The sequence below is a fragment of the Ovis canadensis genome, chromosome 19, assembly GCF_042477335.2.
Source record: "Ovis canadensis isolate MfBH-ARS-UI-01 breed Bighorn chromosome 19, ARS-UI_OviCan_v2, whole genome shotgun sequence".
NCBI classification, from domain to species: Eukaryota; Metazoa; Chordata; class Mammalia; order Artiodactyla; family Bovidae; genus Ovis; species Ovis canadensis.
Window position 1 is genome coordinate 51328451 of NC_091263.1, and position 12690 is coordinate 51341140.

Sequence of the window (12690 nt, forward strand, 5' to 3'; positions counted from 1 at the left end):
CCATGATAGAGTATATGGGAGATCAGCTCCTACTCTTCCCTGATATTCAGCATAGAGGAAGGGCTTACCCCTCATCCCATGCCTCAGGAAGGGAATGCACTGGAAATATGTATTCCCTTCTCTTTCAGAAATATTTTCTCCTTGTATGCTCTTCCCCTGGGGAAGAACAGTAATCTTTCTGGTAGATGAGATTGGAAAAGTATAGAGTGCAGCGTTTTCTGTATTCTTTTTTTTCAGATGCTGGTCATGGCAAACATATATTTCTACATGCCAGCTACCAACATTCTCATTTCTTTAATCCTTACAGCAGTCCTGTGAGGTAGCACTTTATCATCCTCATCTTCTAGGTGAGGAGATTAACTCATAGAAACTCGGAGGCACATGTATGTCTGCTTGGCTGATGAATGGCACAGCCAGGTTCACTTACTCACTCAAACTCCAGGGTCCTCGCTCTCAATTTCTCCCCTCTCTGGTTCCGTGGAAGAGTGAAAGTGTACTGTTCACTTCTTCCGTGACATAAGCACACCTGAATCAGGGCAGGGTCCTGGTCTTGCTCAAACCCTCTGTGTTCCTGATGGAGGCCCAAGAACAATTTTGAGGTGTAGATATGCAGGTTTACTTCAGTTAAGGGTATCCATTGCTAGATTTGGTGCAAGTGGGCAGAAAAGCCAATCATGTTCTTAAATTCAGCGATATTGGTGATAAAGCTAATATTTTTATCTCTCTTCATTTAACTGCTGCATCTCTTTCCCAAAATTTTGGTGCCCAGCCAACTCAGAGGAAAAAATGTGATTAACTCTCACCCCAGACTCCCATCATAAGTATGAATAAAGCAGTAGTAAAAAATACCCAACAACAAATATGGTACAGCAGACATTGTGATGAGTGCTTTAGGTATGTATCATCTCTTTGCATCTTCACCACAATCTCAAATGAGTAGATACTCCATGTTATAGAAGAGAAAAGAGGGATTAAATTTTAGGTTGTCAAATAGATTTCTGATGAAAGAGAGTGTAATGACTATTTTATTGTCATTATGACATATTAATAGGCAAACCCAACACTAGATTTCAGTGGTCTTTGATGTTAACTTCAAATAATTCTGCTCTTCACAGAATCACTCACAACAGTTGATGTTTAATACTGTCTAAGAGCATGCAAAGGTGAAAATAATTCACACTAATGGCCAACAAATAGCAGAATGAAGTTAGGGTAATACATTTCAGTAGAAAACCTCTTTTATCTGTCTACTTCTTCCCACCTTTTCCAGCATTGCCCTAGACAAGCCACCACTGTCTCTCACTTGTTCTACTGAAAGAGCCCTCGTATCATCAGCCACATGTATTTATCAGTGTCACGTGTCTTCTCCATAATGCACAAGCATGACCTCACTACAGGGCCCTGTCCCCTGACTCCCTCTCCAGTCCTGTCTCCTCCATTTCCCAGCCACACTTCAATTCCTTGGCTATTCCGTATCCTTCATGATGTGATGTGTTGCTCTTGTTTTTCCTTTCTGAATATCCTTCCCTCTTCCTGAAACATCCTTTGCTAACCCGTTTTCACATCCATAAAGAAAGTTATCCTTTATGCTTCAACTTAAATATTGCTTCCTCTGAATTTCTTTCTTAGTAGCCCTTGTTAGAGGTCCTTGTGTATATCATCCCTATACTTCTACGACTTATCTCAGTTTATATTCATTTGGTTTTTGTAGCTACTCATTTTTTGTCTGACTTCATCTAAAGTAAAGCTTTACAGGGGTAATATCTAAATCTGCCATGCTCACTGCTCTATTCTCAGTGCCAAGCATGTACTCACCCAGTTTATGTTGTTGATCAAACTGAACATGGTTGTGAAGATTGTGTCCTGTACAGCTTCAAGGGCACTATCCACATACATGATGATATCACTGATGCTCCCTGGAAATGTGCAACACATCAACCCTATATTGAATGAAAGAATGAATGAATAAATAAGGGACACCATTATTACAGAATTACCTTATTGAAGAAAACTATGTTGGATGCCCAGTATTTCCTAGAAACCATAAAATCCCATGTGGTCATATATGCCTGCATATATGTCACACTGAAGTAGTAATTTTGGCATTTTATGTGTTCCAAGTGAAATCTCTTTTGCCCTTATTGAAATTCTGCATCAATTTTTTAATACTCTTGAACTTAGTCCACAACCCTCCAGGTGCCCATATAAAGTCCCACTTTAGCTTTTTAATTGTACAGGGACCTCATTCTTCACTTGCAGGTGAGAAAAAGCTGAGGCTGCATTCCATGTGTGAATCAAAATACATTTTTAATACAGTATTTTTATTCAGTGGAGCCCCTGAGTAAAACCTGCAGTTTATTATAAAATGCTGGTAAATATATATACAATCATAGAGGGAAGGAATGAGTGACATCCAAAAGAAGGTTATAGATCATAGTGCTGAGAGCTGGATTACCTGGCACATGGGACTGCTCGTAACTAAGTGTGTATTAGAAATAATACATCTTAACCATGGTGCCCATCTCCAAGTCTTGCCATCCATATGTGTGACTCCAGGCTTTGCTGCAGTAGAAATTGAACTGTGATTACTACTGATACCATTTATTAATAAATTTAAACAAGGCAGCAGTTTAAAAATAGAATGGGAATTTGAATTGAACAAATTGTGGTTTCTTATAGGATATAATTGTTACATCACTTCAATACTGCCATCATTTCACCTTGTAATTCACATTTGCACATTCCCCCAAGACGCTCTAAGCTCCCCATGGTTCTTTAATCTGTTTTACTATCTAACTTACGCACACTTGCCTTGCACATACAGAGTCTGCAGATCTTGGTATTCATAGGGTGACTGATTAAACAAATTATTAAAACGGTTTCATTAAACCAGACTTAAAATTCTACACCACCTCAAAAACATCACTTTATTGGCTTTTCATACTGAGAACAGAACATTTACTTGGGCAAGTTTCTTACTGGGACTTAACCCATGAGAAGGTAGATGTCTTGATGCACACCAGGAAACCCCTTCAGGAATGAAGGGCTTACCCATGAACTGCTGGGAGTACAGTCAGATGGCAACCTTGGTTATTTGGCCCCCTTTGGGAAAAGACTGCTAGGGAGGGCCACCAAGCCCTTCCCATGTGTTCTCAGCCCATAGGTGGTCAACTCTAGCATGTCAAGTCTGCAGGCTCTTCCTCCAACTCAAGTCAGTGCTGCAGAGCCACCTCAGCTCCAGAGCTCTTCTTGGGGTCAGCTGAAGCCTGTCCTGACAATACAACAGAGCTCAAGTTGTCCCTCTACCCCATCCTCCCTTTCACAGGTGTTGATCCCAAGAGCACTCCCTAATAAATCTCCTTAATGCTAGTATTTGTCCCAGAGTTTGTTTCCCACAGAGCATAGTGTATAACCCATGCCTCTATGTTTCAGAGAGTTAAAAGACAAAGGAATCAATTCAAGGAATATTCCTCCTTACTAGAACAATCTCAAAACAAGTGGCATTATTATTTGTGAAAGCGACTGGGTCTCAGTAGCAGCTGCAGCAGAGATCTGGGTCTGTGCTATTCGTGTCGTGAACAGAAACACTCTCAGCAGCATTGGCCTTCATTGCATGGGACCACTGCTCCCAAAACAACACTAGGAATTTAGAAAATTATGGTGGTGAAACAAACAGACACTTAATTAAGGGCAGTGTCAGAGTTCTTGCATTTTTTAACTGACCTCCAGAAAACTATATTCCTCTGAAGCTTGGTTATTGTTTGATTATATTTAATTTCCCAAAATGTGCAGTAACAAGACAACATTTGAAGAAATCTGTAAGATCTAGAGGATTAAAAAGTCATACATTTTCCTTAATAACTATTATAACAAATGTAACTCAATGATACTGTAGTATAATCATATTTAATAACATATCATAATTACTGATGAGGCTTTTGTATAGAGGAGTCAGTGAACTACAGGTTGAGGGAGAAGCCTAGCCCACCATGGGCAGAATTTGGCCACAGCCATTCATTTAGAGATTGTCGCTGGCTGCTTTCATGTCACAGTGGCAGAGCTGAGTAGCTGGCGCAGAAACTGCACAGCCCACAAAATCTAATCCGTTTATCATTTAGCCCTTTGCAGAAAGACTGCTGACCCCTGCTCTCATGTAGTAACATTTAATGATCCCAGTATAGTATTAAATGAAAGGAGAAAAATTTGTCAAAGAAAAGTAACGTTCCATATGTACATATACACACACGTGTGTGTGTGTGTGCACACACACACACACACAAAATGTTATCTCTGGTCATTGAGATTAGAGGTGAATTTTTGTATTTTCTTCTTTTTGTTTTTTGTATTTTCCATAGGAAACATGCATTTTTCTAGTAATAAAACTAATAAATGCTATTTAGTGTGTAATTTTTTTCTTCAGAACCATTTAGAATTTTATTAGCTAGCTGTCTGTATAAAAAAAAAGTCATTTATCTAAAGTCCAATTAGAAAGCAGCTCTGAATGTGTGCATACTGAAGGATTTGTACAAAGGATTTCATAATACTACTCTATGTCTAAGGAAAATATGCAAACCATGAAATTGCATATTCATAGAGATGCTTGCCCAGCTACTGGATTAAGCATCCAGTTGGCGATCAGAAGCTTAAAAAGAAAAAACCAACAACATCCCTGGGTTATTTCGTGACAGCTGGCTCCATTTGGTAAGCCTATACACATTGTGCTAAGAAATATGGTTTATTCAACTTCTGGTTTGTAATGCTTTTTAAACTCTCCCATCAATTTTCTTGTGTGTTTCAAGAAGAAAATGCCAAAAAAGCTTCCATTTTCCAAAACCAGGCCATTTCTAGACTATAAAAATAAGACAGTGGTCATTAAAATAATATAGCTAATCATTCTTGAACCGTTTTCTTAATAAATAACAAGACTCGAGTTCAATGCTGTCTACCAGTATCCTGTTTTGTATTTTTTTAATTGGGATATAGCTGTCTTACAACATTATGTTAGTTTTTGCTGTGAAATGAAGCACATCAGCCACGTGCGTGCGTGCATGCTAAGCTGCTTCAGTTGTGTCCCATTCTTTGTGACTCTATGGACTGTAGCTTGCAAGGATCTTCTGTCCAGGGATTCTCCAGGCAAGAATAGTGGAGCGGGTTACCATATCCTCCTCCAGGCGATCTTCCTGACCCAGGGATTGAACCATGTTTCCTGTGGCCCCTGCACTGCAGGTAGATTCTTTACCGCTGAGCTACTGGGGGAGCCCCTAAGTCAGCCATATGTGTGTGGGTATATGTATCTCCTCGCTTGTAGACCTCCTTCCCATCCTCCCCCATCCCACCCATCTAGGTCACCGCAGAACAATGAGTTGAGCTTGTTGCCCTGTACCGCAGATGCCCATTAGCTATCTATTTTACACGTGGTAATAGATACATTAACATGTCAACCGCATCATTAACATATAGGAAATACTCTTTAAACCTAGTTTCAGATGGGGAAACTGATCCTCAGGCAGGTTGAGTAGATGTCCGAAGGCTCACCAGTCTAATACATGACATAGCCAAATGTCCAGAGGTCAAGCCAGCTCTCTCTGACTAGAAATCGGAGTCCTCACTCACCAACCTGTGTGGCCTTCTGACCATCTGCATATTTCAAAGCATGATATAATCCTAGCACCCATTTCCGTGGGAACATGTAGTTGGTATTCAACAATATCTGTAGAATGACCAAAAGACTGTGCGGTTTAGTCCATTCAGTAAAGCCTGGCACAAAGAAGTAGGAGTTGTAACATTAAGAAATATCAGGAGATCTTGGTTTTTATGTATAAAATTATTTGGGGAGAGTATTTTCAGTGTGGGTATAAAGCAGTCGCAGACTGCTGTGTAATATTAGAACACTTCTTATTGGAAGTAACTTCAGGAAACTTTTGTATGCATATTTTTGTAAGTCCAAATTGATTTAATTCAAATAAATATTAAATTTTGTATAAAAACCACTTTTGCTTAACCTGATATAATATTACATGTCAGTATCACATAGAAAAATATCAGAATATGGTTTTTATTTCCATTTTCTTCCACTCAGGCATTTTTAGACTGCTATTCCAGTGCTTTGCTCACTGGAAAACTGAGGTTTTTCTGTTTTTTTTTTTTTTAAATCTATGAATTAAAGCAAATATTATTGTATTTCTGGCTTAGAAACTATGGGTCTGCGTAGATGCTGAAAAAGGTATATCTTCATAATGCATCCTTTCCTATTCCTAAATCAAAACAGAATGAATTTTTGAGATTTGGAAATTAGCATCACTTAATCACACCAAATAAAATTCAGTTGTTGCCAAATATATTTTCTAAATAAAATTATGCATTTTTAATCCTTCCATTGTGTATCAATATAAAGAGAAAGTAAAGTATGGGCTTGGAACTAATATTTGAAAGTTGGCAATTACCCCCTGCCCAAGTTTTGGCAATTTGTATTTCCATTTGAAATACAGTAATTGGTGAATTGGGGCTTCCCTGTTAGCTCAGCTGCTAAAGAATCCACCTGCAATGCAGGAGACCATGGTTCAATTCCTGGGTCGGGAAGATCCCCTGGAGAAGGGATAGGCTACCCACTCCAGTATTCTTAGGCTTTCCTGGTGGCTCAGCTGGTAAAGAATCTGCCCACAATGCAAGAGACCTGGCTTCGATCCCTCAGTTGGGAAGATCCCTTGGAAAAGGGAACGGCTACCCACTCCAGTTAAAATAGAATATAATGTTTTTAAACCTTTACAAATGCCAGGCTTGACAAAATGCTATCCATGTAGATACTTTATCATTATCTTCATTTGACAGAAGAGAAATTTCTAAGGCTCAAAGAAATCAAGAAACTTACTCAAGATCATACTGCCATAAAAAAGCAGAGCTGGGATGTGAATTCAACTATCGCAGCTTCTAGGGTAGAGTTGCTCAACCTCAGCACTACTGACATTTTGGACTGGATAATCCTTTGCGTCGTGGTGGGGGCCTGTCCTGGGCATTGTAGGATGTTTAGCAGCATCTTTGGCTTCCACACATCAGATGCCAGCAGTACCTCTTTCTCAACAAGTTGCAACAACCCTAAATGTCTCCAGACATTGTCAGATTTTCACTGGGGAAATAAAATCAGTCCTGGTTTATAACCACTGCCCTAAGACTCCTGTCCTAACTGCTGTGCTTTTCTGCCTGCCTTTCAATTTAGGTCAAGATCACCCTTCCAGAATGAACCCCTAGCAAGCGTGTCATAGTCCATGCATGTCTGGGCCTCAGCCAATTTAGTTTCTCTCTCATTTTACGTAGGAAGGAAATGCCAGGCGCCCACAACCTGGAGTGATTTAGGATATGTACCCAAAGCTAAAATTAATTAAAAAAAATAATGAATTGCCTTGCTCTCATTACCAGAAATTTGAGCCAGAAATGGATCCGTGTGCTTGGGATGAGATTGTAAAAAGGGGACGGGAATAGGAAGACTTATTCAATCTCAGAGTGCTCACTAATTTCACTCAGATTAATTTGATGAAGAACTAGAATAAGAACTGCAAAGTCATCAAAGATGATGGCTTTTCCTTTATGACCCTTGGCACCAGAACAAAGAGCCTATTTTTGTGGGTTTTGGGGTTTCCAGAGTAAAGGGAATAAAATGTTTAGGTAATGTTTGGATGGTTTAGAGACTGTATGTACATTAGTGATAGGTCAATTAATATCTGCACAGTTCAAAGAGGCAATTATTTTAATTTATAAATCACTTCAGAGGTAGGGAGCTGCCATCCATTAATGTGGTTTTTACAAATAAGAGTGCTCATTGTTATGTGTTTGTGTATGTGCTTTTCTATCCATGTCATTCTATCTGGCCTGAATTTTCCAACCAGATCGCATACCTCTGTGATTATGTATTTGTCTCTAGAGCACTGCCAAATACATAAAGCATTGTATCTGCAATTTGACCCTTGGCTGAGACCACCCTCTTTTTCGAGTTTTCACTGTGCTGAAAGGTACCACCACGCACAATGTTGCTTCCAGAAAAGGACTTCTTATATTACACTCTAAATGGCAGAGTCTGGGACTAAGCCTCCCCAGGGGGTGACAGTGCCTCTTGGTAATCATTCAAAAAGGAGAGAGGGCCAAAGTGATTCTGGGCATGGAGGGCTTATTAGACACTTTGACAACTGGCAAAGAGTTTCCAAGTGTCAACACAGAGATTTCCTTTAAAACCATGCCATAAGCATCCCTTTATTTTGTCTTATTTTTTAAATTACTAAATGACAAGAAGTATCAAGCATAGTGCTCAATTCTAGGGGACTAAGAGTATGTAAGACAAATACACCTGATGGGGGAGGCAAACTAGGAAGCTGGGATAAGAGTGTAGACTGATGGTTGCAGTAATTAGTAAATGGCTACACAGGTGGCTCAGTGGTAAAGAACCCACCTGTCAATGCAGGAGATGCAAGAGACCCAGGTTCAATCCCTGGTTGGGAAGATCCCCTAGAGAAGGAAATGGCACCCACTCTAGTATTCTTCCCTGGAGAATCCCATGGACAGAGGAGCCTGGCAGGCTACAGTCCATAGGGTCTCAAAGAATCTAACACAACTTAACGAATAAGGTGGAGAAGGCGATGGCACCCCACTCCAGTACTCGTGCCTGGAAAATCCCATGGACGGAGGACCCTGGTAGGCTGTGGTCCATGGGGTCGCGAAGAGTCGGACACGACTGAGCGACTTCCCTTTCACTTTTCACTTTCATGCATTGGAGAAGGAAATGGCAACCCACTCCAGGGTTCTTGCCTGGAGAATCCCAGGGACGGGGGAGCCTGGTGGGCTGCCGTCTATGGGGTCATACAGAGTCAGACACGACTGAAGTGACTTAGCAGCAGTAGCAGCAGCAACGACTAAGGAGCAAGAAAGATACTAGAAAAGGTATTGTGGTTGGCAAAGCTTCCAGAAGGAAGTAACATCTTCTTCAAAGCTGAACGATGAGCATGTGTTAGTTTGGTGAACTGGAAGAGGGTGTGTTCTAGGCAGAGGGGTGAAGCATGGAGAAAAGGCCCAAAGGCAAGAGAGAACACGGTGATTTCAGGAAACCAAAGAAAAAATGGAAAGATAGACCAGTGAGGGGCAAGCAGTGAAGCTCAAGATCTGAGCACAGATAGGATTGCAAAATGTTTTCCAAGTCATGTTAGTTGCCTTTATCCTAAGGGCACTGGCATGTAATGGATATGTTTTAAGCTGGGGAATGATATGGTCAGATTAGGAAAACCAACAGGAGGAGACATAAATGGCAAGGGAATAGTAGAGGGGTTTGATAGTACATCAGGGAAGATAGTATACCAGTAGGCTCAAGGTCTGGAAAGGAGGGATTTATCAATGATATTTAATGGAAGAGAATTAAATTTAAAAAAAAGATCTTGCTGATAATAAAGTCACTTTGATAACACTTCCCATTATGTAATACTCCTTCCCCTTTAACGCAGCATACTTCTATTGCAGAAGAATGACAATTATATACTCAATATTTATGACTGGTTTCATAAATAAAAATTACAGATATTATTGAGCATCTCCTACATGCCTGGCATTAGTCTAGTTACTGAAGAAGCTACTATAGACCAGAGGCTATTCCTACCTTCAGTGAGTTTCATTTTAGTGATGGAAACAGACAGTAACCGGCAAGTCTGTTTCTATATCTGAGTCTGTTTCTGTTCAGTTCAGTTCAGTCACTCAGTCATGTCCGACTCTTTGCGACCCCATGAATCGCAGCACACCAGGCCTCCCTGTCCATCACCATCTCACGGAGTTCACTCAGACTCACGTCCATCGAGTCCGTGATGCCATCCAGCCATCTCATCCTCGTTTATCCCCTTCTCCTCCTGCCCCCAATCCCTCCCAGCATCAGAGTCTTTTCCAATGAGTCAACTCTTCACATGAGGTGGCCAAAGGACTGGAGTTTCAGCTTTAGCATCATTCCTTCCAAAGAAATCCCAGGGCTGATCTCCTTCAGAATGGACTGCTTGGATCTCCATGCAGTCCAAGGGACTCTCAAGAGTCTTCTCCAATACCACAGTTCAAAAGCATCAATTCTTCAGCACTCGGCTTTCCTCACAGTCCAACTCTCACATCCATACATAACCACAGGAAAAACCATAGCCTGAGTAGACGGACCTTAGTGGGCAAAGTAATGTCTCTGCTTTTTAATATACTGTCTAGGTTGGTCATAAATTTTTTTCCAAGGAGTAAGCGTCTTTTAATTTCATGGCTGCAGTCACCATCTGAAGTGATTTTGGAGCCCCAAAAAATAAAGTCTGACACTGTTTCCACTGTATCTCCATCTATTTGCCATGAAGTGATGGGACCAGATGCCATGATGTTCGTTTTCTGAATGTTGAGCTTTAAGCCAACTTTGTCACTCTCCTCTTTCACTTTCATCAGAGGCTTTTTAGTTCCTCTTCACTTTCTGCCATAAGGGTGGTGTCATCTGCATAGCTGAGGTTGTTGATATTTCTCCCAGCAATCTTGATTCCAGCTTGTGCTTCTTCCAGCCCAGCATTTCTCATGATGTCCTCTGCATATAAGTTAAATAAGCAGGGTGACAATATACAGCCTTGACGTACTCCTTTTCCTATTTGGAACCAGTCTGTTGTTCCATGTCCAGTTCTAACTGTTGCTTCCTGACCTGCATACAGATTTCTCAAGAGGCAGGTTAGGTGGTCTGGTATTCCCATCTCTTTCAGAATTTGCCACAGTTTATTGTGATCCACACAGTCAAAGGCTTTGGCATAGTCAATAAAGCAGTAATAGATGTTTTTTTGGAACTCTCTTACTTTTTCCATGATCCAGCAGATGTTGGCAATTTGACCTCTGGTTCCTCTGCCTTTTCTAAAACCAGCTTGAACATCAGGGAGTTCACAGTTCATGTATTGCTGAAGCCTGGCTTGGAGAATTTTGAGCATTACTTTACTTTACGTGAGATGAATGCAATTGTGTGGTAGTTTGAGCATTCTTTTGCATTGCCTTTCTTTGGAATTGGAATGAAAACTAACCTTTTCCAGTCCTGTGGCCACTGCTGAGTTTTCCAAATTTGCTGGCATATTGAGTACAGCACTTTCATAGCATCATCTTTCAGGATTTGAAAGAGCTCCACTGGAATTCCATCACCTCCACTAGCTTTGTTCGTAGTGATGCTTTCTAAGGCCCACTTGACTTCACATTCCAAGATGTCTGGCTCTAGATTAGTGATCACATCATCGTGATTATCTGGGTCGTTCTTCAGTGTATTCTTGCCACCTCTTAATATCTTCTGCTTCTGTTAGGTCCATACCATTTCTGTCCTTTATCGAGCCCATCTTTGCATGAAATGTTCCCTTGGTATCTCTAATTTTCTTGAAGAGATCTCTAGTCTTTCCCATTCTGTTGTTTTCCTCTATTTCTTTGCATTGATCGCTGAAGAAGGCTTTCTTATCTCTTCTTGCTATTCTTTGGAACTCTGCATTCAGATGCTTATATCTTTCCTTTTCTCCTTTGCTTTTCACCTCTCTTCTTTTCACAGCTATTTGTAAGGCCTCCCCAGACAGCCATTTTGCTTTTTTGCATTTCTTTTCCATGGGGATGGTCTTGATCCCTGTCTCCTGTACAATGTCACGAACTTCAGTCCATAGTTCATCAGGCACTCTATCAGATCTAGGCCCTTAAATCTATTTCTCACTTCCGCTGTATTTCTGTTACATAGTCATATTTTAGATTCCACATACAAGTGACATTATATGCTATCTGTCTCTTTCTGTCTGACTCACTTCACTTAATATGATAATCTCTAGGTCCACCCATGGATTAATAATTTATTATAAATAATAAATGGCACTATTCATTCTTATTTATGGCTGAGCAATATTCCATGGTATATATGTACCACATCTCTTTATGTACTCATCTGTTAATGGACATTAGGTTTTTTCCATGTCTTGGCTATTGTAAATAGTGCTTCTGTGAACATTGAGGTACGTTTATCTTTTCAATTAGAGTTTTGTATGGATATATGCCAAGGAGTGGGATCACTGGCTCATATGGTAACTCTTTTTAGTCTTTTGAGAAACCTCCATATAATTTTCCATAGTGGCTATACCAATTTACATTCCTACCAACAGTGTAAGAGTGTTCCTTTTTCTTGGAGGCTGTCTACTTTATGACTGGACATTGTTAAATCCATTCCGGTGCTTGGAATAAATAGTCCTTCCTGGAACTATGGCCCTTCCCAGGATTCACTGATGAAAATGTTTTATTTTGAGATTTCTGCTTTCTTCCTTGGGATGATAGCCTTGTCAGTGCAATACACTTTCTGGGGAAAACAGATCAGATGACCTAGGTAGAGCCTTCCCTGGAGAAATGATTATTTATGTCCAAAGACCAGGCTGCTGGACACTGACCAATTGTCAAGCCCTTTCTCAGAGGAAGAGCAAAACAATACTGCATGCTTTCCTAGCGCTCCACTTAGAGGGAACACATCCCACATGAGTGGGATTTTTGGTCTGTGCTGGCCAGCCACCTTGTCAATAATTAATTCAGTTCCTTAATCACAGGAAGAGTGTTTAGGAAACTGAAATAATGAGAGAGGATCATCATCAGGATCATGAGTGTCCAAGGACTCCCTGTGCACTGCCAAGTTTCCTCCTGCCTGAGCACAGAATGATG

The 12690-nt window shown here is 40.5% G+C and overlaps 1 long non-coding RNA gene across 1 annotated transcript in view; it reads right to left on the reverse strand.

Annotated features, from left to right (window-relative positions):
• Nucleotides 1–226: 226 nt before the first annotated feature.
• LOC138424646 (uncharacterized) overlaps nucleotides 227–12690 on the reverse strand; it is a 185992-nt gene continuing 173528 nt past the window's right edge. The window contains exons 4-5 of the long non-coding RNA XR_011250917.1: nucleotides 2456–2562; nucleotides 227–1940 (exon numbers count right to left, since the gene is read on the reverse strand). This is a non-coding gene — a long non-coding RNA (uncharacterized lncRNA). The remainder of the gene's footprint in view (nucleotides 1941–2455; nucleotides 2563–12690) is intronic.